The sequence below is a fragment of the Lepisma saccharinum genome, unplaced genomic scaffold (assembly GCF_977018435.1).
Source record: "Lepisma saccharinum unplaced genomic scaffold, izLepSacc3.1 HAP1_SCAFFOLD_501, whole genome shotgun sequence".
Taxonomy (NCBI): domain Eukaryota; kingdom Metazoa; phylum Arthropoda; class Insecta; order Zygentoma; family Lepismatidae; genus Lepisma; species Lepisma saccharinum.
Window position 1 is genome coordinate 95,779 of NW_028143186.1, and position 25,967 is coordinate 121,745.

At 38.0% G+C, this 25,967-nt stretch overlaps 1 long non-coding RNA gene across 1 annotated transcript in view; it reads right to left on the reverse strand.

Moving 5' to 3' along the window:
- The window catches only part of LOC145982967 (uncharacterized), a 45,916-nt gene that overhangs the window by 7,995 nt on the left and 11,954 nt on the right, over positions 1–25,967 (reverse strand). The window contains exons 2-6 of the long non-coding RNA XR_014441213.1: positions 18,506–18,627; positions 17,869–18,019; positions 12,545–12,634; positions 11,874–12,024; positions 4,376–4,551 (exon numbers count right to left, since the gene is read on the reverse strand). This is a non-coding gene — a long non-coding RNA (uncharacterized LOC145982967). The remainder of the gene's footprint in view (positions 1–4,375; positions 4,552–11,873; positions 12,025–12,544; positions 12,635–17,868; positions 18,020–18,505; positions 18,628–25,967) is intronic.

Sequence of the window (25,967 nt, forward strand, 5' to 3'; positions counted from 1 at the left end):
ACCAAATCTGCAATAACTGTTCAAAAGACATTTTCTGTACAAGTAAGGCCCACGTTAAACATTGATATCAGCAATTTAAGGATACAGGAAGTGTCGGACATAGAAAAGGTACTTGCAGACCATCAGTCTTCGCAGACATTGTAAATCGAGTAAGAGACACTTTTACAAGAAGCCAGGGTAAATTCCTATCATTAGTGTTGTAAACAAAACTGTCCAACATTTTCTATTAAAGGAAACAAACTAAATATGGATGCATTATTTGTACTGTGTAAAACTGTTGCCAGGTTATTGTGAATGAAATACTGACAGTTATTATATAATTAAGGATGGAGAAATTGATTTGATATGGTGAAACTTAACAACCATTTACAACCTTTTACGTAATTATCAGTGATGACCATTCACTTCTGAGTTTTTAAGCCCACTTCATGCACCAGTAGGTTAATGTTGGCTGGTTTAAAGTGATATTTGAACCACTATGTTCCTCCACCACGTATCGAACCCGGGACCCCTTGATTACAATGCAACAGAGAGGCCCATCCCAGACTTCATACCCAGTGGAGGCACATGGTGGTTTGGATCCCACTTTAAACTATAAGTCCAGTCTCGATTAGCCTGTGCATAACAAAGGTAACGAGAATATGGTGAATAAGAAGTCTGAAGTTCAGATTTGCACCATGTTGCTCAATGACCCGTGCTTATGTACTTCTCATGACTATCTTGGAACGAGAAATGTCTAACCTTCACAAACATATTTACCCAAAACTCAAGCACACATGGGACTACTGTACTGATGACAACATCCAACATATTTTGCCTGTTGCATGGACCTATCGGATCGAACTGTTTGAATTTTTATGGATTCATCTTTCAGTAGTTGTAGCTGACTTTGCAGATAGAGTTAAAATTTTTGGGTGCAGCTTTCAAACTACATGGAGGAAAATCCTCTTATCTAAAATTCTTTAAAAAGGGGGTTCAAAGAGCCCCCTGAGAAAGGCCAAAATTGTGCAAGGTTGTAAAGAGTAAAAACTGCCTCAAACAGTGTAAGATGCCTGCTCTTCTCAAAAAGCTATAAACATTTGTTAAAACACTTGTCATTTCCTCCCAACAGGGACGATAAATATTTGGGAAGATTAAAACTTTGAGGAAATAAGAATATGCCGACCACTTAAAACAGCATTACATACATGACGCAGCAGAGGAGGTCCAGCCCTTACAGCAAATGACCATGGGTGAGACATAAGTGTCCAATTCGACGTCATGTTAAGATGACCTCTTCTTGAAGGGAGGGAGTAACACCGTCCACTAATGGTGGGCTTGACAGCATAAAGCTTGTTCCCCCTTGCCTAGTCCCATTCTTCTTGCAATGTATCAAACAACAAAATACATTATGTAGGTTCCTCGCTGGCACAAGGTGGATGAGAGCACCTTGGCGGCACAAATGAAATAACCAGCACAGTCTTCTGATCTCAACTCAATAGACAGAGAGCAAACACAACACCAAATAATGTTAATTTTTGTAAAAAAAAAAATGAATGTGTGCAGTGACATGATCTGAAGACATTTTTTCATGCATTTGAAGTTGCAAATTTAAACACATTTTGTGCTTAAAAAATAAAATGTATCCTATTTATGCAAGCTTTCCAAAATTTGAACCCCCCCCCCAAAAAAAAACAATTGTAAGTGTTATACATGTTATAATTCAGAAGCTACATGAAGAAATATGTACATGGATGCCTCCCATGATTTTTCACCTTCTATCAGAACGTTTTACTTTACGTGTACGGTTTTGACAAAGATCAATCAAGAGTGCACCTACTGTCACTGGTATTTGTTGCATGAGAAATAATGGACAATAACATCCACAAATCCTGAGTGGAAGCTCTGCCTGAGGTAACACAATTAAGCCTTGTTTCCATGCCAGAAAAACAATACAAACAAGGCAGTCTCTATTTCTGTAAAAAATAAAAATAATAAACACTTAACAACGTGATGTTTCAACTAACTAGTTTGGTTTTATAACACCAGTGTTTATTAAGACACAGTTCACTTTCAAAATTTAAAATAATCTATCGACATGAATAATTTTTCCTTGTCAATGTCTGTTTTCAAACTGATGACCGTTCGGTCCAGGCACTGCTGGAAATGCGAAGAAATGGAATCGCCAACGTCAAGAATAATTTCTTTCGAAATTATAACATATTCTCGTTTAATCACTGCCTTCAACAACTTTTGCTGGATTTGTCCAGTAAACTTCATCTTTTATGTATCCATGTACACAAAGTTTAGTCTGGTGTAGGCACAAGGTATTCTTTTCAGCTATTTGTCCAATCTATCCATGTGGCATAGATTGCCAAGTACCACTCTCCCATCCGCATTATCTGCACTGAGAGCATGGACTCTTCTTGGATTGGAACTCTTCCATTACCAGTGCCTCATGGTGTTTTTGAGATAAACTTTTTTTTTAAAAAAAAATTGTTAATTTTTCAATTGCTGTTCCAATGCTGGCTTTGGAGATATTATTTGTTTATAATATGTAGAAACACAAATACTTCAAAACACAAAAAGATTCATCCATTTATCTCTGTTGAGAAGATATTGGAATTTAAAAAAACTGACAGATCCAAAATGTCTGCCACACGGGTAACTTTGAACAGCTATATCTCGAGTGAAAATTAAATTTAAAAAAAAAATTAAAAATACGTATTGTCTCACAGTTTCACATTAAAATTTCAGGAAAATCAGAGACGATGATTCCCATCCCTCTGCCTGTCTGAAGATGGATTCGGCCTATTCTGTTTACAAAAAAAATGCTAACAATGTGTCAACTAATCAATGCAGTTTGTCTCATATGGCAGAGCTGATTGGAGGAGGAAGAGTTTGTTTCATATTCACCAACCAAAGGAAGGAGTTAAATAAACCTCATTTCCACAGATTATCATGAAACAACTGCATCAGACAAAAATCAAATCTGAAGAGAACATTTGCACATTAATTAATTAATACAACTCTACAAGTTTATTTTATTATTATTATTCCCACTGTCTTAACAATCGCTCTCTTAACATTAGTGGATGCTATCTTTCAAAATGTGTAGATCAGTGGCATCCAAATATTTTATATGCAGAACCTGCAAGTACTATGGCAGGCTATATGAAAATGAATGGATGTGATGAGAGGGCCGTAGTTTGAGCAACCCTGACCATGTTCTGAAAAACTTTTCACTTTCACCTGGACCCAGCTGATAACCAAGAAGACAAGAAGATAGCCATCGTCCCATACCCTGGTAACCTCTCTGCAGTCATCACCTGCATTCTTTCAAAACACAACATCAAGACGATCCACAAACCACCATCGAAAGTCAGAACCAGACTTCGAAACCCTAAAGACGACCTAGCACAGGACACCTGGGGTTTACCGTATCATCTGTTCCTGCGGTAAAGCCTACATTGGACAAACGGGGAGGTCAATAGAACAGCGTTGCAAAGAACATGCCATCTACATCAAGAATTTTCATCCCGAAAAATCAGGGTTGGAAGAACATTCCATCCAGGAAGGCCATAGAATTGACTTCACAACCACCAAGATCATCAATAAATCATCATATTACTGGGACCGTTTCATCAAAAAAGCAATAGCGATTCACAGGGAGAAGAAAAACCTCAACAGGGACACGGGACTTGAAGTGGACCCAGCCTGGTGAGCAATAGTACGTCGAAGAAACACCACCTGATTGGTTCGCCACCTACACCATACCCCTCCCACACCAAATACATACAGTATAACTTCACCCTGACATCTCTCTGCACTTGAATCCCTGAAGATGGAAGTGACGTTAGCTCTCGAAAGCTTGGAAGCCTATCTGGAAATCACCTGGCTGATTGTCCGAGAAAACCTCATCAATTTTTCAGTTTACTTTAAAACGTGATGATGGTTATTTCATTGAGATTAACACGATATGGTCCAGTGCTTAAAACTTCACAGAAAGTTCAGTTTTAAAATTGAACACACAAAATGTGTTCACTTTCACTGCACTGCTTTGTCTGATGAAGAGATCTACCGGTTTCAAATGTAACCAATCCTAGTTGGAGTTCAAACGGTATGCTGCCATATTAATGAATTCTGAGCTTAGAAAAATCTTTTGAGGTGTAAATTCCGACTGCTATGCTCGACTGGTTCTCTAAAACTAATTTCACTAAGGAAGATTTCAGACCGAAGCAACACATCATGCTTGGGAACAAGCCAATCAGCAGCAACGTTTCACACCATAGCAGTATAACAAGCCACAATTAGTGAAATCCTCCAAGCATCAAATGTTGCCTGTCACTTCAGTGTGAATTCTCCCTAAATCACTGTTACTTAATTTCAAACTTACTTGCTTAAGCTAACAAATGTATCTTGCACTTCTTTTCAATCCTTCCTTCAGATGTGATGCAATGAAACCAGTAGCGATGCAATGAAACCAGTAGCAAGTGGAAGTTGGAAGTGCAGCTCCTAAATTTATCCATTGTCACGAAGTGTCGTCATATTGCTGTTGTCACTTGGGATCTTCTGTAAACAAGAAAGTGGCTATTATAGTAAAAAGTTAACAAAATTGGCATTTATTGCCAAATGAAGCAGTAACAAGAATATTATTTTCTTTGCATGTAAAGTTATTTGCACAAATGATGAATGTAATGTTAAAATTGTGCATCAATTTTATTCATATTTCAAGGAAAGAAATATACAAGCAAATTAATGTACTGAAATGAAATACTCATTTGTCTATAAAACTGGTGTATATGATGTTCTATTGACTTGGGTGGTGGCAGCGGCTACCGAAATGAATACATAACACTTCTTTTTAGTATAGTAATATAAATTTCAAAGATCAACTTCAACTCAAGTATGGAAGATTACTCCCTAAACTTAAACTATTGAAATAGTGCGATTCAAAAAGTGTGAAAATCTTATTTTTTTCAATATCTGCCCACTAATATTATGGACAAGTTATTGTTGAAAGCATTAATTTCATTACTCCCATAAAATACTATAAATAAATCTCTAGAGTACTTTCAGTGCAGCAGTTGTGTTTGTTATTCTAGAAAATTATTTTTAGTACTGGTAAAATGTTCAAATTTTGCCACTTTCAATTTTCTTTTTCAGTTTCTCAAACCATTCCTAAAATTGAGTTCGTATTATTAACATAGAGTTGTAGCTCTTTCAAATAAAAAAGGATAAATTGTATCATTTTTCATTTCTGCATGACACAAATTTGAAGATAACCATGTTCAAGCCTTTTTTTTTGGAAAAGTATACAAGAAGGTAATATGTAACACTTACTATGTGCCAATAGTTACGTATGGAGCAGACACATGGACAATGACAGAGAGAGACAAAAGAAAGATGCACGCAGTGGAGATGAAATTTTTAAGGAGTATATTAGGGAAGACTAGAAGGGATAGAATGAGGAGATCTGACAGACAGTGGGTGTGGTGAAGCTTCATTACAGGATAGATCAGGCACAGATGAGATTGTTCGGACACATGAAGAGAATGGATGCAGAAAGACTACCAGTAAGAGCTTACAATGCACAAGGAGTGGGAATAAGGCCAAAGGGGAGACCTAGATGTTGGTGGAAAGAGCAGATAGTTGTGATGTGGTCGCGGCATTCAAACCAAGTGGTAAAATTTTGGAAGCAAAAAAAAATAAATTACAAAATAGGTTTTCTTAAACCACTAAGCCCATGACCACTGCACATCAGCATTGGCCAAACTTAGAGCAAAAGATAAAAAAGGTTTAATGTCAAAGCTAGACCTGTAAGAAAATACACAAACCCGCAACCCTTTTCTCTCTTTACTCAAAAACCACCATTTATTACCTCTGTGGCAAAATCATCATTCATCCGAAATATAATGTCCAGCTATAAACCACAGAGATATCAAGTTTTGGCCCCCCTTATGCTGACTCACAAAATATTGTGGATCTCAAGTACCCGATCCCAAGCATACAGCATAATTCCCCTTTTGTTTAGCAGTCGCGATTAGCTATCTGTTTCCGTATTCGTGGTTGTCTAGCCACGAAAACGGATCCAATCTCAACATGAACAAAACAAGAGGGTTGTATAGTTAATCTTAATCCAATATGTAACATAGCACTTTTCCCTCATTATTACTTCAGTAAGATGTGTGTCAAAAAAAGAATAGATAGATGGAATGATTGATCAACAAATAAGAACAGTTAGAAAACGTCGTAACTTCAATTTTGTGGCAATTTATTGTAACAATCTAATCCCCGTACAATTCGTAACTTTCCCCAAACAACTGACAAATTCATCTCCACAAATATAACTGTACGTAGAAAATAGTAAAACACACATGCTTAATAAATAACTCATTTACCATATGTACCCTTAAAAATAATACGAAGATAAGCACACATTTAAATAAATTTCTGGCATTAGCGCGGTTTAGGTGATCGGAAAGCCTTCTGTTCTTTTGTTGGAGATATTCTAGAAATCAAGCTATTGAATTTAGACTGTACTGTGGTTGCATGGAATATATTAATTCCATATAATAGCCTGATTAACCCGAGTTAACTCAGAATTTGTTTTTGCTTTACATATTACTTACCCGAGTTATCTCGTTAAAATCGTGCAACTGCAGTGCACTTTTCTGCCTACCCGAACACCTTTGAGCTTTAAAAGGTGTTAATTCCCATTTTAGCCACTAGATGGAAGGTGTAGATAGCTTGTCGAGGTACTGCTGCCATCTACCGGATTCCCATGACACTACATAGTTGTCACCTTTCCAGTGGTACTTGTGGTCGTTGTGTGAGTGTAGTGCCAAAACTTACAGAGCGTTTTTGTGTTGTGAATACATTCTGTTCATGTTTTAGTGTTTTGCATCGTGTGAAGAATGACAAGATGAGTGATGACAAGCTTACAGACAACAGTATAGAGGAGGAGGAGGAGGAGGAAATGGACGTGAGTGGAAGTGATACAACAGTGGACAGTGTGTGTACTGACGAGACAGATACAGATAGGTGTGGTGGTGTACAGTCGCCTTCCAAAATCTTTGCTTTGGTATAAGATTTGTTGGGAAAGGGGTACTGTTTGACAATGGACAATTATTATAACTCACCACAACTTGCAGATCTGTTCATTTCGAAAAAGACTAATGTATTTGGAACACTGAAATGCAGTAGGAAAGATGTACCACAGGCTCTAAGAACAGCCAAATTGAAGAAAGGTGAAGAAGTAGGGTTGCAATGCAGCAAAGTGACAGTCATGAAATGGAAAGATAAGAAGGATGTGACATTGTTGTCAACCATCCATTCTGTTGAAATGATGACTATAACAAAACGTCACAAAGCAAAAATTAAACCACGAGTGGTGGTCCATTACAACGACAAAATGGATGGTGTTGATCAGCATCTTGCTTCGTACGCCACACCAACGAAGCGTGGCAAAAAGTATTATAAAAAGATTTTCTTTCATCTGTTGGATCTGTCTCTTTGGAATTCAACATTAAAATGTGAAGACATTTTATTCTCCACAGTTTATATGCTATTTTGAAACATTTGTAGTACTTTCCATGTATGTACGAGTTAACTCGGGTTAATAACTATGTAGGTTTTTTGAATAGTTTGGTAACCTTATTTGACCCCAAACATAGAATTTCCTTACTGTTCCTTAATTGCCGATATCGGTACATTACAAACACAAAATAAAAAAATGTGTAAAATATGGACCATTTTTGGGAAAATAATGTGTCAGGCAAGTGGTTAAGTCTCTATGCATAAAATGAATAATTCAAACTATTACAGAAAATCATAGTAAACTAAAACAGACCAGTCATTAACTCAAACCAAAATTAATTATATAAGAATACTTAATATTCCATGTCGAAATCAGCAGTCAAAAGGCACGGTCAAATCCGATCACCTTCGCCAGTGTGCGAACAACGAGAAGAGAGCTCCTTTCGTATGTATGCCACAACTGCCACTGCTTTTCTCTCGGATGAAAACCTCGCCTGCAGCCGTGGCTTTCTCCGTTGAGTTAAAATGTTCTCCCACTAGAGGAAGCAGCGTTGCCAGTTTTACCTGTCCAACGTCGACAGCAGAGCGTCTGGTACATTCTGACGCAAAACTCCTCGTGAATTCAACGAGGAGAATGTGGTGGAGCTTTTAAAATGATAATTGCTATAAGCAAACACCACATAGTGGAGACCAAGAATGAGACAGGCATTTATAACATGCAAATGAGACCGACACTGTCTCATCTTATTTCCATTCCACCTCTAGTGTTGAAGTTGTGAGCCAACCAACCAACGTGCTCAGCTAATGAGACAATCACAAAAATAGTCTGAAGCATAAGGACGCGTTGCTAAAACAATGGGTTGACAAAGAACAAGTCTCAAAAATACTTTGTAGCATATGGGCAGGTCGTAAAAAGAATGAAAAGCATGTGGAGAGGTCACTAAAAGAATAGGTAGCCAAAGTACAAGTCTCAAAAACACATTGTACCATATGGACAGATCGGTAAAAGAATGGGTTGCCAAAGAACAAGTTTCATAAAGACTGTGTAGAATATGGAAAGGCCACAAATAGAACAGGTAGCATAAGGACAATTGCTAAAAGAATGGGTCACCAAAGGACAAGACTCAAAAACACTTTGTATAATATGGACAAATCGCTAAAAGAACAGGTGGCCAAAGTACAAGTCTCAAAAACACTTTGTACCATATGGGCAGGTCATAAAAATAGCTTGTAGCATAAGAACATGTTGCAAAAAAAACTGGTCGCAAAAGGACAAGTCTCAAAAACAATGAGTAGCATATGGACAGGTTGAAAAAAGACTGGGTAGCATATGGAGACATCGCTAAAAGGACAAGTCTCGAAAACACTTTGTACCACAAAGACAAATCGTAAAATTAGTTGGTAGCATAAGCACAGGTAGCCAAAGACAAGTCTCAAAAAGACTTTGTAGCATAAGGATAGGTCGCTAAGAGAACGGGTCACCAAAGGACAAATTTCAAGAAAACAGTGTAGCAGCAAGTCGCGAAAAAACTGGGTAACCAAAAGACAGGCCGTTTAAAGAAGAGATCGCTGTAGGACAGGCCTTTAAAATACTGGGTCGCAGAAGGACATGTCTCACAAACACTTTGTACCATATGGACAATCATAACATTAGTCTGAAGCATAAGGACACGTTGCTAAAACAACGGGTAGCCAAAGGACAAGTCTCAAAAATACTTTGTACCATGTGGACAGTTCTTAAAAAGACTGGATAGCATAAGGAGAGGTTGCTAAAAGAATGGGTCGCCAAAGTACAAGTCTCAAAAAGACTGTGCAGCATAAGAACATGTCCCTAAAAGAATGGGACACCAAAGGACAAATCTCAAAAACACTGTGTAGCACATGGAAAGGCTGCAAAAAGACTGCATCGCAGAAGGACAGGTTGCTAAAAGAATGGGTCACCAAAGGACAAGTCTCACAAACACTTTGTACCATATGGACAGGTCGCAAAAACACTAGGTCGCCAGAGGACAGGCTGCTAAAAGAACGGGTCGCCAAAGGATAAGTCTCAAAAATACTGTGTAGCATGAGGAAAGACCACAAAAAGACTGGGTAGCATAAGGACAGGTAGCTAAAGAAGAAGTCTTAAAAACACTTTTTACCATATGGACAATTGTAAAAATAGTCTGTAGCATAAAGAGACCTTGTTAAAGACCGGGTTTCTATAGAACAAGTCTCAAAAACAACTTGTAGCATATGGACAGATCGCTAAAAGAATGGCTGGTCAAAGGAAAAGTCTCAAAAACACTTAATACCATATGGAGAATCATAAAAATAGTCTGTAGCATAATCACAACTTGCTAAAAGACCGGGTTAATAAAGGAAAAGTCTCAAAAATACTTTGTACGATATGAACAGATCGCTAAAAGAACGGGTCACCAAAGGACAAGTCTCAAAAATACATTGTGCCATATGGAAAGTTCGTAAAAAGACTGGGTAGTATGTGGACAGGTCGCTAAAAGGATGGGTGGCCAAAGTAGTACAAGTCTCAAGAACACTTTGTAGTATATGGACAGGATGTGAAAATAATCTGTAGCATAAGGACATGTTGCTAAAAGAATGGGTCGCCAAAGGACAAATCTCAAAAACAAGAAAATTGCATATGGACAGGTTGAAAAAAGATTAGGTAGCATATGGAGAAATCGCCAAAAGAATGGGTCGCCAAAGGACAAATCTCAAAAATACTGTGTATCATATGGAAAGGCTGAAAAAAGACCGGGCAGCACAAGGACAGGTCACTAAAAGAACGAGTCGCCAAAGTACAAGTCTCAAAAAGACTGTGTAGAATAAGAACCGGTCACTAAAAGAATGGGTCACCAAAGGACAAGTCTCAAAAATAGTGTGTAGCGTCTGGAAAGGCTGCAATAAGACTGGGTCGCAGAAGAAAAGGCCACTAAAACAACAGGTCGCCAAAGGACAAGTCTCACAAACACTTTGTACCATATTTACAGGTTGTAAAAATAGTCTGTAGCATAAGGACATGTTGCTAAAAGAATGGGTCGCCAAAGTACAAAACTCAAAAACAAGAAAATAGCATATGGACAGGTTGAGAAAAGACTGAGTAGCATATGGAGAGATCACTAAAAGAATGGGTGGCCAAAGGACAAGTCTCAAAAACACTTTGTACCATATGGACAGATTGGTAAAAGAACGGGTCGCCAAAGGACAAATCTTAAAAATACTGTGTATCATATGGAAAGGCCGAAGAAAGACCGTGCAGCATAAGGACAGGTCGCTAAAAGAATGAGTCGCCAAAGTACAAGTCTCAAAAAGACTGTGTAGAATAAGAACCGGTCACTAAAAGAATGGGTCACCAAAGGACAAGTCTCAAAAATAGTGTGTAGCATATGGAAAGGCTGCAATAAGACTGGGTCGCAGAAGGAAATTCCGCTAAAACAACAGCTCGCCAAAGGACAAGTCTCACAAAAATTTTGGACCACATGGACAGGTCGTGAATACAGTCTGTAGCATAAGGAAATTTCTCAAAAATATTGTGTAGCATATGGAAAGGCTGCAAAAACAGTGGGTTGCTGAACGACAGGCCGCCAAAAGAATGGGTCACCAAAGGAGAAGTCTCAAAGATTGTATAGCATATGGACGCATCGCTAAAAGAATGGGTCATTAAAGGACAAGTCTCAAAAACACTTCATACCAAATAAACAGGTCGTAAAACTAGTCGCTGGCATAAGCACAGGTAGCCAAAGAGAAGTTTAAAAATACTTTGTAGCATAAGGATAGGTCGCTAAGAGAACGGGTCGCCAAAGGACAAATTTCAGGAAAACAGTGTGGCGGCAGGTCGGAAAAAAAATGGGTCACCGAAAGACAGGCCGTTAAAAGAAGAAGTCGCTGTAGGACAGGAATTTAAAAGACTGGGTCGCAGAAGAATAAGACTCACAAACACTTTGTAACATATGGACAATCTTAAAAATAGTCTGAAGCATAGGGACACGTTGCTAAAACAACGGGTTGACAAAGGGCAAGTCTCAAAAACCCTTTCTACCATATGGACAATCGTAAAAATAATCTGTGGCATAAAGAGACCTTGCTAAAACACAGAGTTAATAAACGACAAGTCTCAAAAACACTTTGTACCATATGGACAGGTCAAGATGTCACATTAAAAGATAATCCTGAAATAACGCTACCCCAGTGGTGGCTGGAATTTGGAAATGTGACTAAACATCTCTTAAAGGTCATTGGTTGGTGAAAGGGTGGGTACTTTTCAACTAATTTTAATCTCTCCCAGAATCCTAAATGATCAAGCAAGCAACCTTACCCAAAACTTACAACTAGAACACATTATACTCTAATCATACCTAAAATTTGGCATTTCTAGTCCCAGGACACAAAAAGCCTTCCTCAAAACTCCCGAAAAGCTGTAGATGTCATTTGAAACTTCCATCCAATGAGGACATCTGCACATGGTTATCAAGATCTTTGAATCGAATAGGAAGTTCACCATTTCACCTGAAATGAAAATAACAATTGCTTAATATTCTTACAATTATGTGTATTTATCTTTCAAAATATATATGAATATTATCCAGTCAAATTCCATTTCTCGAAAAGTAAAATTGCAGCATAGTTAATTCTATTAATTTTACGTAGCTTCTCTACCTGCTGTGTTGATCACAATAATGACGAAATGGATGATGGAATAAACATTGACTAGATTTCAAACTTACCATTCTACCATGGAAATCAGCAGTTAATATTTTATAGTGTATAAGCTGAGAAATATAATAGTAATAATAATAATAATAATAAGGTTATCATTGTATAAAACTAAGAGAAAAAGGTCGGATACTAAAGATGCCGCAATTAAAATATCACAGTAGGCTTACATATTCCATCATGTACTACTTTCTGACATAAAGACTGCTGAAGGCTTAACTGCAATTACAACAGAAGATCTGAACATAAAGCATTTCAAAATTTCATCAAAATTAATGTCACAAACCCTGTCAGATTATCCTATTTGTTATACCTTGCCATAACACCGTGATGTTCCATCTTTGCAACACCCAAGGAGCTCCAGTGAAGAATTCTTCGCATCGTCATTGACCATACGTATGTCCTAGAAAAATAATTGCACTTGTTTACAAGATTCAGAATAAACAATTTAATGTGTATATAATGAATTTATGTTCATACATAGCAGATGTTGCCCTCTGCCTATTGATGTTTTTCATGATCATCACATTCTGGAAAACGGACTAAATTAAAATAGTGATCGACAATTTGCCTATTATTTCTCTCGCCGTTGGGTATACCATATGGACAGGTCGTAAAAATAGATTGTAACATAAGGACATGTTGCTAAAAAAAAACTGGGCGCCAAACGACAAGTCTCAAAAACAATGAGTAGCATATGGACAGGTTGAAAAAAGACTGGGTAGCATATATTTTTTTATTTATTTATTTGAGAAATCCTGAATACAGAGAGAATCTATTTTATATCAGGATATCAACAGAGAGAAACATAGAGATCGCTAAAATAACGGGTCGCCAAAAGAAAAATCTCAAAAATACTGTGTAGCACATGGAAAGGCCGCGAAAGGACCGGGCAGCATAAGGATAGGTTGCTGAGAGAAAGGGTCACCAGAGGACAAGTTTCAAGAAAACAGTGTAGTGACAGGTTGCAAAAAAACTGGGTAACCGAAGACCATTAAATAACGGTCGCCATAGGACAGACCGTTAAAACTACGGTCGCCATAGGACAGACCGTTAAAACTACGGTCGCCATAGGACAGGCCGTTAAGAGAAGAGATCACTGTAGGACAGACCTTTAAAAGACTGGGTCACAGAAGGACAAGTCCCACAAACAATGAATAGCATTTGGACAGGTAGAAAAGAGACTGGGTAGCATATGGAGAGATAGCTAAAAGAATGGGTTTCCAAAGGACAAGCCTCAAAAACACTTTGTACCATATGGACAGGTTGTAAAAAGACTAGGTAGCAAAGGGACAGATCGCTAAAAGAACGACTGGCCAAAGGACAAGTCTCAAAAACACTTTTTACCATATGGACAATCGTAAAAATAGTCTTTAGCATAAAGACACATTGCTAAAAGACCGGGTTACTAAAGGACAAGTCTCAAAAACAAAATGTAACATATGGACAGATCGGTAAAAGAACGGGTCGCCAAAGAACAAATCTCATAAAGACTGAAGAATACAGAAAGGACACAAAAAGCCTGGGTCGCAGAAGAACAACTCTCACAACACTTTGTAGAATATGGACAATCGTAAAAATAGTCGGAAGTGTAAGGACACGTTGCTAAAAAAAATAGGTTGCCAAAGGACAAGTCTCAAAAATACTTTGTACCATATGGACAGTTCGTAAAAATAGTCTGTAGCATCAGGACATGTTGCTAAAAGAAAGGGTCGCCAAAGGACAAATTTCAAAATCAAGAAAATAGCATATGGACAGGTTGAACAAAGATTAGGTAGCATATGGAGATATCGCTAAAAGAATGGGTCGCCAAAGGACAAATCTCAAAAATACTGTGAATCATATGGAAAGAACAAAAAAAAAAGACCGGGCAGCACAAAGACAGGTCGCTGAAAGAATGAGTCGCCAAAGAACAAGTCTCAAAAAGACTGTGTAGCATAAGAACCAATCACTAAAAGAACAGGTCACCAAAGGACAAGTCTCAAAAATAGTGTGTAGGGTATGGAAAGCCTGCAATAAGACTGGGTCGCAGAATGAAAGACCGCTAAAGCAACAGGTCGCCAAAGGACAAGTCTCACAAACACTTTGTACCATATGGACAGGTCGTAAAAATAATCTGTATCATAAGGACATGTTGCTAAAACAATGGGTCGCCAAAGGACAAATCTCAAAAACAAGAAAATAGCATATGGACAGTTTGAAAAAAGACTGGAGAGATCGCTAAAAGAATGGGTCGCCAAAGACACGTCAAAAACACTTTGTAGCATAAGGAGATGTCGCTAAGAGAACGGGTCGCCAAAGGACAAGTTTCAAGAAAACAGTGTAGCGGCAGATCATGAAAAAACTGGGTCACCGAAAGACAGGCCGTTAAAAGAAGAGATCGCTGTAGGACAGGCCTTTAAAAGACTGGGTCGCAGAAGGACAAGTCTCAAAAACACTTTGTACCATATGGACAGGTTGTAAAAAGACTGGGTAGCAAAGGAACAGATCGCTAAAAGAACGACTGGCCAAAGGACAAGTCTAAAACACACTTTCTACCATATGGACAATCGTAAAAATAGTCTGTAGCATAAAGACACATTGCTAAAAGACCAGGCTACGAAAGGACAAGTCTCAAAAACAAATTGTACCATATGGACAGATCGGTAAAAGAACAAGTCTCAAAGACTGTGTAGAATACGGAAAGGCCACAAATAGACAAGGTACCATAAGGACAGTTGCTAAAATAACAAGTCAACAAAGGACAAGTCTGAAAAACACTTTGTACGATATGGACAAATCGCTAAACCAACAGGTGGCGAAAGTACATGTCTCAAAAACACTTTGTACCATATGGGCAGGTCGTAAAAATAGCTTGTAGCATAAAAACATTTTGCAAAACAAAACTGGTCGCCAAAGCACAAGTCTCAAAAAGAATGAGTAGCATATGGACAGATTGAAAAAAGACTTGGTAGCATATGCAGAGATCGCTAAAAAAAATTGTCACCAAAGGACAATTCTCGAAAACACTTTGTACCACATGGACAGGTTGTAAAACTAGTCGGTAGCATAAGCACACGTTGCTAAAAGAATGGGTCGCCAAAGGACAAATCTCAATAATACTGCATAGCATATGGAAAGGCTGCAAAAAGACCAGGCAGCATAAGGACAGGTCGCTAAAAGAACAAGTTACCAAAAGACAAGTCTCAAAAACACTGTGTAGCATGAGAAAAGGCCACAAATAGACCAGGTAACATAAGAAAAGTTGCTAAAAAAATGGGTCATCAAAAGACAAGTCTGAAAAACAATGAATAGCATTTGGACATGTAAAAGATAGACTGGGTAGCATATGGAGAGACAAAGACAAGTCTCAAAAACACTTTGTATCATATGGACAGTTCGTAAAAAGACTGGGTAGCACGTGGACAGGTCGTTAGAAGAACGGTTGGCCAATGTACATGTTTCAAAAACAATTTGTAACATATGGACTGGTTGTAAAAATAGTCGGAAGCATAAGGACACGGTTCTAAAACAACGGGTTACCAAAGGACAAGTCTCAAAAATACTTTGTACCATATGGGCAGTTCGTAAAAAGACTGGATAGCATGTGGCCAAATAACAAGTCATAAAAACACTTTGTACCATATGGACAGGTTGAAAAAGACTGGGTAGCATAGCGACAGATTGCTAAAAGAAGGACAGCCAAAGGACAAATCTCAAACACTTTCTACCATATGGCCAATTGTAAAAAAAGTCTAGCATAAACACACATTGCTAAAAAACCGGGTTACTAAAGTACAAGTCTCAAAAACACATTGTACCATATGGACAGATTGGTAAAAGAACGGTTCACCAAAGTACAAGTCTCAAAAATATTTTGTACGATATGGATAAATCGCTAAAAGAACGGGTCGCTAAAGGACAAGTCTCGAAAACAATGACTAGCATATGGACAAGTTGAAAAAAGACTGGGTAGCATATGGAGAGATCGCTAAAAGAACGGGTCGCCAAAGAACAAGTATCAAAAATACTTTGTCCCATACGGACGGTTCATAAAAAGACCAGGTAGCATGTGGACAGGTTGCTAAAAGAACAGGTGGCCGAAGAAAAAATCTTAAAAACACTTTGTACCATAAGGACAGGCCGTAAAAATAGTCTGTAGCATATAGACATGTTGCTAAACGGGTCGCCAAAGGACATCTCAAAAACAATGACTAGCATATGGACAAGTTGAAAAAAGACTGGGTAGCATATGGAGAGATCGCTAAAAGAATGGGTTGCCAAAGGACAAGTCTCGAAAACACTTTGTACCACTTGCACAGGTCGTAAAACTAGTCTGTAGAATAAGCACACTTTGCTAAAATAACAGGTAGCCAAAGACAAATGTCAAAAAGACGGTGTAGCATCAGGATAGATTGCCAAAGGTCAAATTTCAAGTAAACAGTGTAGAAGCATGTCACGAAAACACTGGGTCATCGCTGTGGGACAGGCCTTTAAAAGACCGGGTCGCAGAAGGACAGTCTCACAAACACTTTGTACCATATGGACAATTGTAAAAATAGTCGGAAGCATAAGGACACGTTGCTAAAACAACGGGTTGCCAAAGGACAAGTCTCAAAAATACTTTGTACCATATGGACAGTTTGGGAAAAAAAAACTGGATAGCATGTGGACAGGTCGCTAAAAGAACGACTGGCCAAAGGACAAGTCTCAAAAACACTTTCTACCATATGGACAATCGTAAAAATAGTCTGTAGCATAAAAACACATTGCTAAAAGTCCGGGTTACTAAAGGACAAGTCTCAAAAACACATTGTACCATATGGACAGATCGGTAAAAGAACGGGTCGCCAAAGAACAAGTCTCATAAGGACTGTGTAGAATATGGAAAGGCCGCAAATATACCAGGTAGCATAAGGACAGTTGCTAAAAGAACAGGTCACCAAAGGACAAGTCTCAAATACACTTTGCACGAATATGGACAGATCCCTAAAAGAACAGGTGGCCAAAGTACAAGTCTGAAAAACACTTTGTACCATATGGACAGGTCAAGATGTCACATTAAAAGATAATCCTGAAATAATGCGACACCAGTGTTGTCGCTGGAATTTGGAAATGTGACTCGCATCTCTCAAAGGTCATTGGTTGTTGAAAGGGTGGGTACTCTCTATCTCTCTATCTTAGCAAACAGTAAACCTGCAAGGATATGGGGATGTCTTTGACCCAACTAGTGCCTATGACCAGACGAAGTAGGCATACGACTTGAGACGAACAATTACATGAAAATTGCTTCCAAATTGCCAATATATGCAAATTATATGCACGTTAAGCAAAAATATGCCCTAACATACCAAATATGCATTCATATCCATTATAAAACTTTACATAAAGCAAAATGGATAAATCCGTTGAGAGCATATTTATTCTCCTTAAGGAAAAAAACATGCAAATATGCAAAAATCTGCCCCCTAATCATCACAATAAGTGTAAATGACAATTAAGGCAAATGTCATCTGTTAAGTAACCAGGAACTGAACCTCAACATTTCAACTAACTTTAAACTCTCCCAGCATCCTAAATGATCAAGCAAGCAACCTTACCCAAAACTTACAACTATAACACATTATACTCTAATCAATAATGCCGTGACCACCATACCTGAAATTTGGCATTTCTAGTCCCAAGCCACCAAAAGCCTTCCTCAAAACTCCCGAAAAGCTGTAGATGTCATTTGAAACTTCCATCCACTGAGGACATTTGCACATGGTTATCGAGATCTTTGAATGGAATAGGAAGTTCACCATTTCACCTGAAATGAAAATAACAATTGCTTAATACTCCTACAATAATTTGTATTTATATTAGAAAATATATATATATATCATCCAGTGAAATTCAGTTTCTCGAAAAGTAAAATTGCAGCGTAGTTATTTCTATTAATTTTACGTAGCTTCTCTACCTGCAGTGTTGATCACAATAATGATGAAATGGATGATGGAATAAACATTGACTAGATATCAAACTTACCATTCTACCATGGACATCAGCAGTTAATATTTTATACTGTATAAGCTGAGTAATATAATAATAATAACAAAAAGGTTATCATTGTATAAAACTAAGACAAAAAGGTCCGATACTAAAGCATGCAGTAATTAAAAAATCACAGTAGGTTTACATATTACATCATGTACTAATTTCTGACATACAAACTGCTGAAGCCTGAACTGCAAATTAAAACAGAAGCTCTGAACATAAAGCATTTCAAAATTCTAACAAAATTAATGTCACAAACCCTGTCAGATTATCCTATTTGGTATGCAATACCTTGCCATAACACCGTGCTGTACCATCTACGCAACACCCAAGGAGCTCCAGTGAAGAATTCTTCGCATCGTCATTGACCATACATATGTCCTAGAAAAATAATTGCACTTGTTGACAAGATTCAGAATAAACAATTTAATGTGTACATAATCAAGTTTTCTCAAAAAAACTGAAGTTGGATAAAATTATTAATTACTAAACAACAGGTCGCCAAAGGACAAATCTCAAAAACACTTTGTACCATATGGACAGGTTGTAAAAAGACTGATACACAGATCGCTAAAAGAATGGCTGGTCAAAGGACAATTCTCAAAAACACTTTCTAAAATATGGACAATCGTAAAAATAGTCTGTAGCATAAAGACACCTTGCCAAAGGACCGGGTTAAAAAGGGACAAGTCTCAAAAACACTTTGTACCATGTGGACAGATCGGTAAAAGAACGGGTCGCGAAAGGACAAGTCTCAGAAAGACTGTGTAGAATACGGAAAGGCCACAAATAGACCAGGTAGCATAAGGACAGTTGCTAAAAGAACGGGTCACCAAAGGACAAGTCTCAAAAACACTTTGTACCATATGGACAGGTCGTAAAAATAGTTTGTAGCATAAGAACAGGTCACTAAAAGAACGGGTTGTCAAAGGACAAGTCTCAAATACAAATTGTACAGTCAACGGCAAAGAAAATGAAATGCAAATTGTCTATTACAATTTTCATTGCGCTTGATACCACACTCTTTCTTCTTTTAAGGAATGAATTTATGTTCATTCATAGTAGATGTTGCCCTCTGCCTATTGATGTTTTTCATGATCATTACATTCTGGAAAACGGACTGAATGAAAATAGTGATGGACAATTTGCCTATTATTTCTTTCGCCGTTGGGTATACCATATGGACAGGTCGTAAAAATAGCTTGAAACATAAGGACATGTTCCTAAAAAAAAAACTGGTCGCCAAAGACCAAGTCTCAAAGGAAATGGAAGTCACAATCACAGGTCGCTAAAAGAACAGATCACAAAAGGACAAGTGTCAGAAATATTGTTTAGCATAAGGACAGGTCGCTTAAAGAATGGGTGGCCAAAGGACAAGACTCAAAAACACTTTCTACCATATGGACAATCGTAAACATAGTCTGTAGCTCTGTAGCATAAAGACACCTTGCTAATAGCCCAGGTTTCTGAACAACAAGTCTAAAAAACACTTCGTATTACCGAAGTCTCGAAAACACTTTGTACCACATGGACAAATCGTAAAACTAGTCGGTACCACAAGCAAACGTTGCTAAAAGAACGGGTCGCCAAAGGACAAGTCTCAAAAACAATTTATAGCATTTGGACATGTAGAAAAGAGACTGGGTAGCATATGGAGAGATCGCTAAAAGACTGGGTCGCCAAAGGACAAGTCTCAAAAATACTTTGTGCCATATGGACAGTTCGTAAAAAGACCGGGTAGCATGTAGACAGGTCGCTAAAAGAACGGGTGGCCAAAGTACATGTCTCAAAAACACTTTGTATCATATGGACAGGTCGTAAAAATAGTCTGTAGCATTAGGACATGTTGCTAAAAGAATGGGTCGCCAAAGGACAAGTCTCGAAAACACTTTGTACCACATAGACAGGTCGTAAAACTAGTTGGTAGCATAAGCACACTTTGGTAGAAGAACAGGTAGCCAAAAACAAGTCTCAAAAAGACTGTAGCATAAGGATAGGTCGCTAAGAGAAAGGGTCGCCAAAGGACAAATATCAAGAAAACAGTGCAGCAGCAGGTCGCAAAAAACTGGGTTACCGAAAGACAGGCCGTTAAAAGAAGAGATCGCTGTAGGACAAGCCTTTAAAAGACTGGGTCGCAGAAGGACAAGTCACACAAAAACTTTGTACAATATGGACAATCATAAAAATAGTCTGAAACATAAGGACACGTTGCTAAAACAACGGGTTGCCAAAGGACAAGTCTCAAAAATACTTTGTACCATATGGACAGTTTGTAAAAAGACTGGATAGCATGTGGACAGGTCGCTAAAAGAATGGGTGGCCAATGAACAAGTATCAAAAACACTTTGTACCAAATGGACAGGTTGTAAAAAGACTGGGTAGCATAGCGACAGATCGCTAAAAGAACGACTGGCCAAAGGACAACTCTCACAAACACTTTCTACCATATGGCCAATCGTAAAAAAAGTATGTAGCATAAAGACACATTGCTAAAAAACCGGGTTACTAAAGTACAAGTCTCAAAAACACATTGTACCATATGGACAGATCGGTAAAAGAACGGGTCGCCAAAGAACAAGTCTTATAAAGACTGTAGAATACAGAAAGGCCATAACCATAAATATGGCAATATCATTAGAGGAACTCAGGGACTCCATGAAGGAAATGGTTACGGACTCCATGAATAAAATGGTAAAGGCAATAGGGCTATTAAGAACAGACTTAAATGAAAAGATAGAAGCTAATAGTGAGAAGTTAGACTCATTAAGCATGGAAATGAAGGCAACCAGGGAGGAAATTAATGCTAAAATAGAGGCACAGATAAAGAAATGCGAAGTAACAAGGGGGAAAGTAGGCAAGCTAGAAAAAAGGGTGTAAAAAACACAAGTAGAACACAAAGAGTTAATTGTTAGGGAGGTACAACAGGCAGAAGGTAGACTTAACAGGGAGGCTGTTAGCTACATGAATTCATTAAAGGATGCCAGGGATTATGAGTTCAATAGTTATAAGACTAGCTTTGAAGCAAGGAGTAAAAAAGAGCTAGAAGTTATTAAACGCAGGGTAACTGGTATTGAGGAGCTTAATAAGGAAGAGAGTGATCAAGTGAATGCTAGTTTGGGTGAGTTAGGAAAGGGAAATACTAAAATACTGAATAAATTACAGAGCAGATTAGATAGAATTGAGAAACTGTCTAAAAATGTGAAGGGAAAAAGATAATAGTGGAGAAATTGCCAAGTTAGAACAGGCTATTGAAGACCTTGAGAAAAAATATGAAAGCAACCAGGGGAAGATTAGCCAGCTAAAACTGGAAAAGGGAAAACAGGCAGTTAAGCCTAAGGTTCAATCCCACAGCACCCCTTATGCTTCCTTGGACTCTGACAGTGACTCCGGGGTAGAGCATAAGTTAAAGCACAGGAAGAGGACTACCATCAGGTTTGGGGACCTTGAAAAACTCCCCAAATTCAGTGCTGCAAGGCCCGAGTCCCTAGCCTCTCAGTTTCTTGCAGACATTGAGGAGTCTTTTTGATTGCTGGGTGTGCAGGAGGAGGCTTTTCTATCCTACCTGCCAAAGTTGTTAACTGGGGTTGCAAAGAACTGGTATTTGCAAGTAAAGGGAAACTTTGATACATATTCAGGTTTCAAGGCACTGTTTCTGTCCACATATCAATCAGATACGTGGAAGTCTACGTACCTAGCTAAGGTGATGAACAGTAGGTACACTGACCATAGCAAGGGCTCCACGCTCTCGTATTTTTGGCAGCAAGTCAACTTGCTTAATAATATACAGACTGGCATGACAGATCAACAAAAAACTGTCATTATTGCAAATCAGCTCCCCAACAAAGTTAAAAATGCTCTGTTAATCCACCCCTACATTAGCCTAGAGATGGCAGCAGAGATTGTGGCCAGGTTGGACATCATGTCACAATCTAGCCACAGGGAGGATCAAAGGAGGTTCCAACCCCGGTACACCCAAAATAGGCAAGACAACTTTCAGGCCAGGCAGGTCAGGGTACAAAGACCTAGGTTTGAACCCAGTACCCCATGAAGATCTGAAAATAACCTCCGTCGGGGTAGCAATTGGAATAACAACCTGCGACAAAACAATTCATACCGGGGCAGATCAAACTCCTACTCCGATAATCACAACAGGGGAGGTAGTAATTTCAACTACCGTAACGGGAGGAAACTCCCTGGTATGAAGAAACAATCAGGCTAGCCAGGATCGGGGTCCCACTTATGCACAAGTGGTGGCTGCAGATCAAACCCAAACACCCGAACAAGGCCCCACCTTAAACCCAAACTGCCCTCCATTTAGAACTGGTAACCAGCCCTCCAGTTTTTTTTTTTTTTTTTTTTTTTTTTTATAAATGTATATTTGGTTGTAGCTTTGCTGCTATGCACCAGTTACATTTGTTTTACATTTTATAATTTTACAATTTCATAATTTTACAATTTTATAATTTTACAATTTCATAATTTTACAATATAATATTTTCTCTCACAATATAGTTTTTAAGTACATATATTATTTTCTTCGTTGGGTTCTTCAAAAGTGCTGACAAGGCGTATGCGCCATTATATCCTGCTTCTTTTAGATCTCTTAAGAAATAATCACGCGTAGTTACATTAAGGCGACATTCAAATATAATGTGATCAGGTGTTCCTTCAGTTGCACCACACTGACAGATTGGGGATTGAACAATCTTCCTAGTGTAGAGGTCTTTAGGTGCTAGGGTGTAATTTAGCCGACATCTAAGAAGACTTGTTAAAGAGTTTCTTGAGAGGTTAATGTCTTGATACCAAGGTTCTTCAGGTATAAGTGGTTGAATTGAATAATATTTTTTCCCATTAGTCTTCCCTGTAATTGTCCATTGTTTCTGCCAACTTTTCAATAATTCTGTTTTAGCATGCGACTCGAGCGCTTTTGCAGAAAATTTGATCCGAAGCGATCGGTGACTTGATTCTTCAGCTGCGTACTTGGCTAATGTGTCTGCTATGTGGTTCCCTTCTATGGATGTATGCCCAGGAGTCCAGACAAAAGAAATACTGTATCCTGAGTTGGTTAGTTTGTGATATAAAATTTTTATGTTAACAATGTACCAGTCTACATAGTAATCAGCTGTTATCGATCCCAGGGAGTGTAAGACTGACGCTGAATCAGTGGCGATCACTACCCTCTTGAGGTTTTTCTCCTGTATATACAACAGTGCTTGACGAATAGCAAACGCTTCCGCCGTGAATATTGAAAATTCTGCTGGTAATGGGTAGATTTTGTATTCCATTAGATTATTGCAATATATTGCAGCTCCAGTGTTACCAGTTGCGAACTTTGATGCGTCTGTATATACTATGTAAAAATCTTCATGCACTACAGAGTGTACATATTCAATGAATATGTTATTCACTATACTTGGCATTGACGTTCGTGTATCTTTATCTGGATATGGAGGAAAGTGAACAGGAAGTATTGTTGCTAATTTAAAATAGTCTGTCGTAAAGCACGGAGACGTTGAAAATCTAATAACTTTCGGTATGAAATCCTTAATCGACTTGTATGCTGTGAATAAGATTGGAAGATTTAATTTATATTTAGCTGTACGGTTTGATGACATTAAGGCTTGTAAAAGTGATAATTTTGGTATTATCGGACTCCAGATCTTTAAATGCTTAGGCTCCCCTCTTACAGGAGGCAGGCAAGGGGGAAGCTCAATTGATACCGATGACAGGGAAACAAATAAAGCAACAACTAGTGAATGATGACAATAAATATGAAATTTGTAGGGTTGATTTAAATTTTTATGAGGATTTTGAAGATAATGAGGAATATTATAGTACAAAAAACCTTTCCTTGCCAGTAAATATAAGGAACAAAGTAAAAAGTAGTTCATTTGTTAAAGTAAGCTTCAATAAGAAAGAATATAAGGCACTTGTAGACTCGGGAGCAGAAATTTCCGTAATGGCTGAGAGTGTTTGGAGAGAAATAACAAGTGAAATTTCAAGACCTACCTTAATAAGGATAATATAATGCTGATAGATTACTGTGGGAAAGAGAGACAAAAATCACTAGGGAAATTCATTACAGATGTGAATATTGGGGGTAAGGTAGTAACCGTAGAGTTTTTAATAGTTAAAGAACTACCAGCAAGAATTTTGATTGGGTTGGATTTCCTTTTTGCACTGGAGGCTAAGTTAGACCTGAAGGAAAGAGTTATTACTAAACATTGAACAAGGAAGTAAAGTAGTACCATTGTTCCCAATACCACTTGCCGAAGGCACTCCGGATTTAGATAATCCTTGTAACCAGGTACACAAGCAACCTAGGCATACAGTACCAGTTGGGAATACTCATTGTAATACACGGCCACATCCGAAGAACTTTTTCAAAAAGCACAAGATGCAGTGTCACGTGCCAGTTTCGATGACACAATGAGAGTTGCAAGGAGGAATGGTTTCTCGGAACCGACGAGAGATGGCAGCATGCTATATAAAGAGGAGCAAAGGAAATTATAAAAACTTAGAGCGGAGAAGAGGGATTATATATATTGAGAAATATATAAAAGAAGAGTTAAAATACTATAAAAGAAATAAATAGAATGTTGTATATAGTAAATTAAAATAATTAAGAATATGGCCGCATATGAAACGCTTAGGAAAGTTATTAAGTAAGTGAACAAATTCAGAAATCTATCTCTTTTTATTTCTCTGACGAGGAGAACATCGTCAGTGTTTTGGTTGTTTGTCCCCGGTGGCGCTGTGCCAAATTAGACGCCCCGAAGCACTTTTCAGTTGCACTCTTTATTAGTCGCACTGGGCCATTGGTAGCGCTTGTTGTTAGCAATCCTGGTTATTCCCCTTTGGTTGTTAAATAGGTGGCACTATTGTCGTTTAGTCGACCCTACTCTTTCTACAAGTATAGCTTGGATTGTTTGCCAAAGAAATGGGGAAAGCGAGCGCATAAATAAGATTACGCTTTAAAAAAGAAAGATAATAAATTAAAAGAAGAAAAGAAGAAGCCTTTTCCATATAAAAAGAAGAAGCCCTTTCGATTATCAAAGAACAAGAAGCCCTTTTCATATTAAAAGAAGAAGCCTTTTTGATAATAAAAGAAGAAGAAGCCTTTTCCATAATAAAAGAAGAAGCCTTTCGATAATCAAAGAAGAAGCCTTTTTGATAACCAAAGGAGAAGAAGCCTTTTCGATTATACATATATATATATTTTGTCTGTATTTTGTATAGTTCTCAGAATATAGATCCGCATTTAACTATATCCTCTTGGATATAAAACGCTTTCTCATTTGGAATTCTCAAATAAAGAACCTATCCCCCTGAGATAAAGATATCTGTAGCCGTGGTAAATAACATTTTAAGTATGTACACCCAAGGGGTGTAGCAGCAGAAATTCTAAATCCTACAGAAAAGGATATACTATTAGATACATTATTAGAATATAATGACCTTTTTGATGATAAGCCTGGGTGTTGCAATAAGTATGTGCACAAAATAGAGGTAGATACCGCAGAACCTTTGGTAGCGAAGACTTATCCCATACCATATAACTATAAGTCTCAAGTCAGGGAACACTTAGAGAAACTTTTAGAGTGGGATATAATAGAACCTAGTGAATCTTGTCACCTCAACCCCCTGGGGGTAATACTGAAATCTGATGGGTCGCTACGCATTGCACTGACATGCGTAATGTCAACTTGCACCAGAAATTA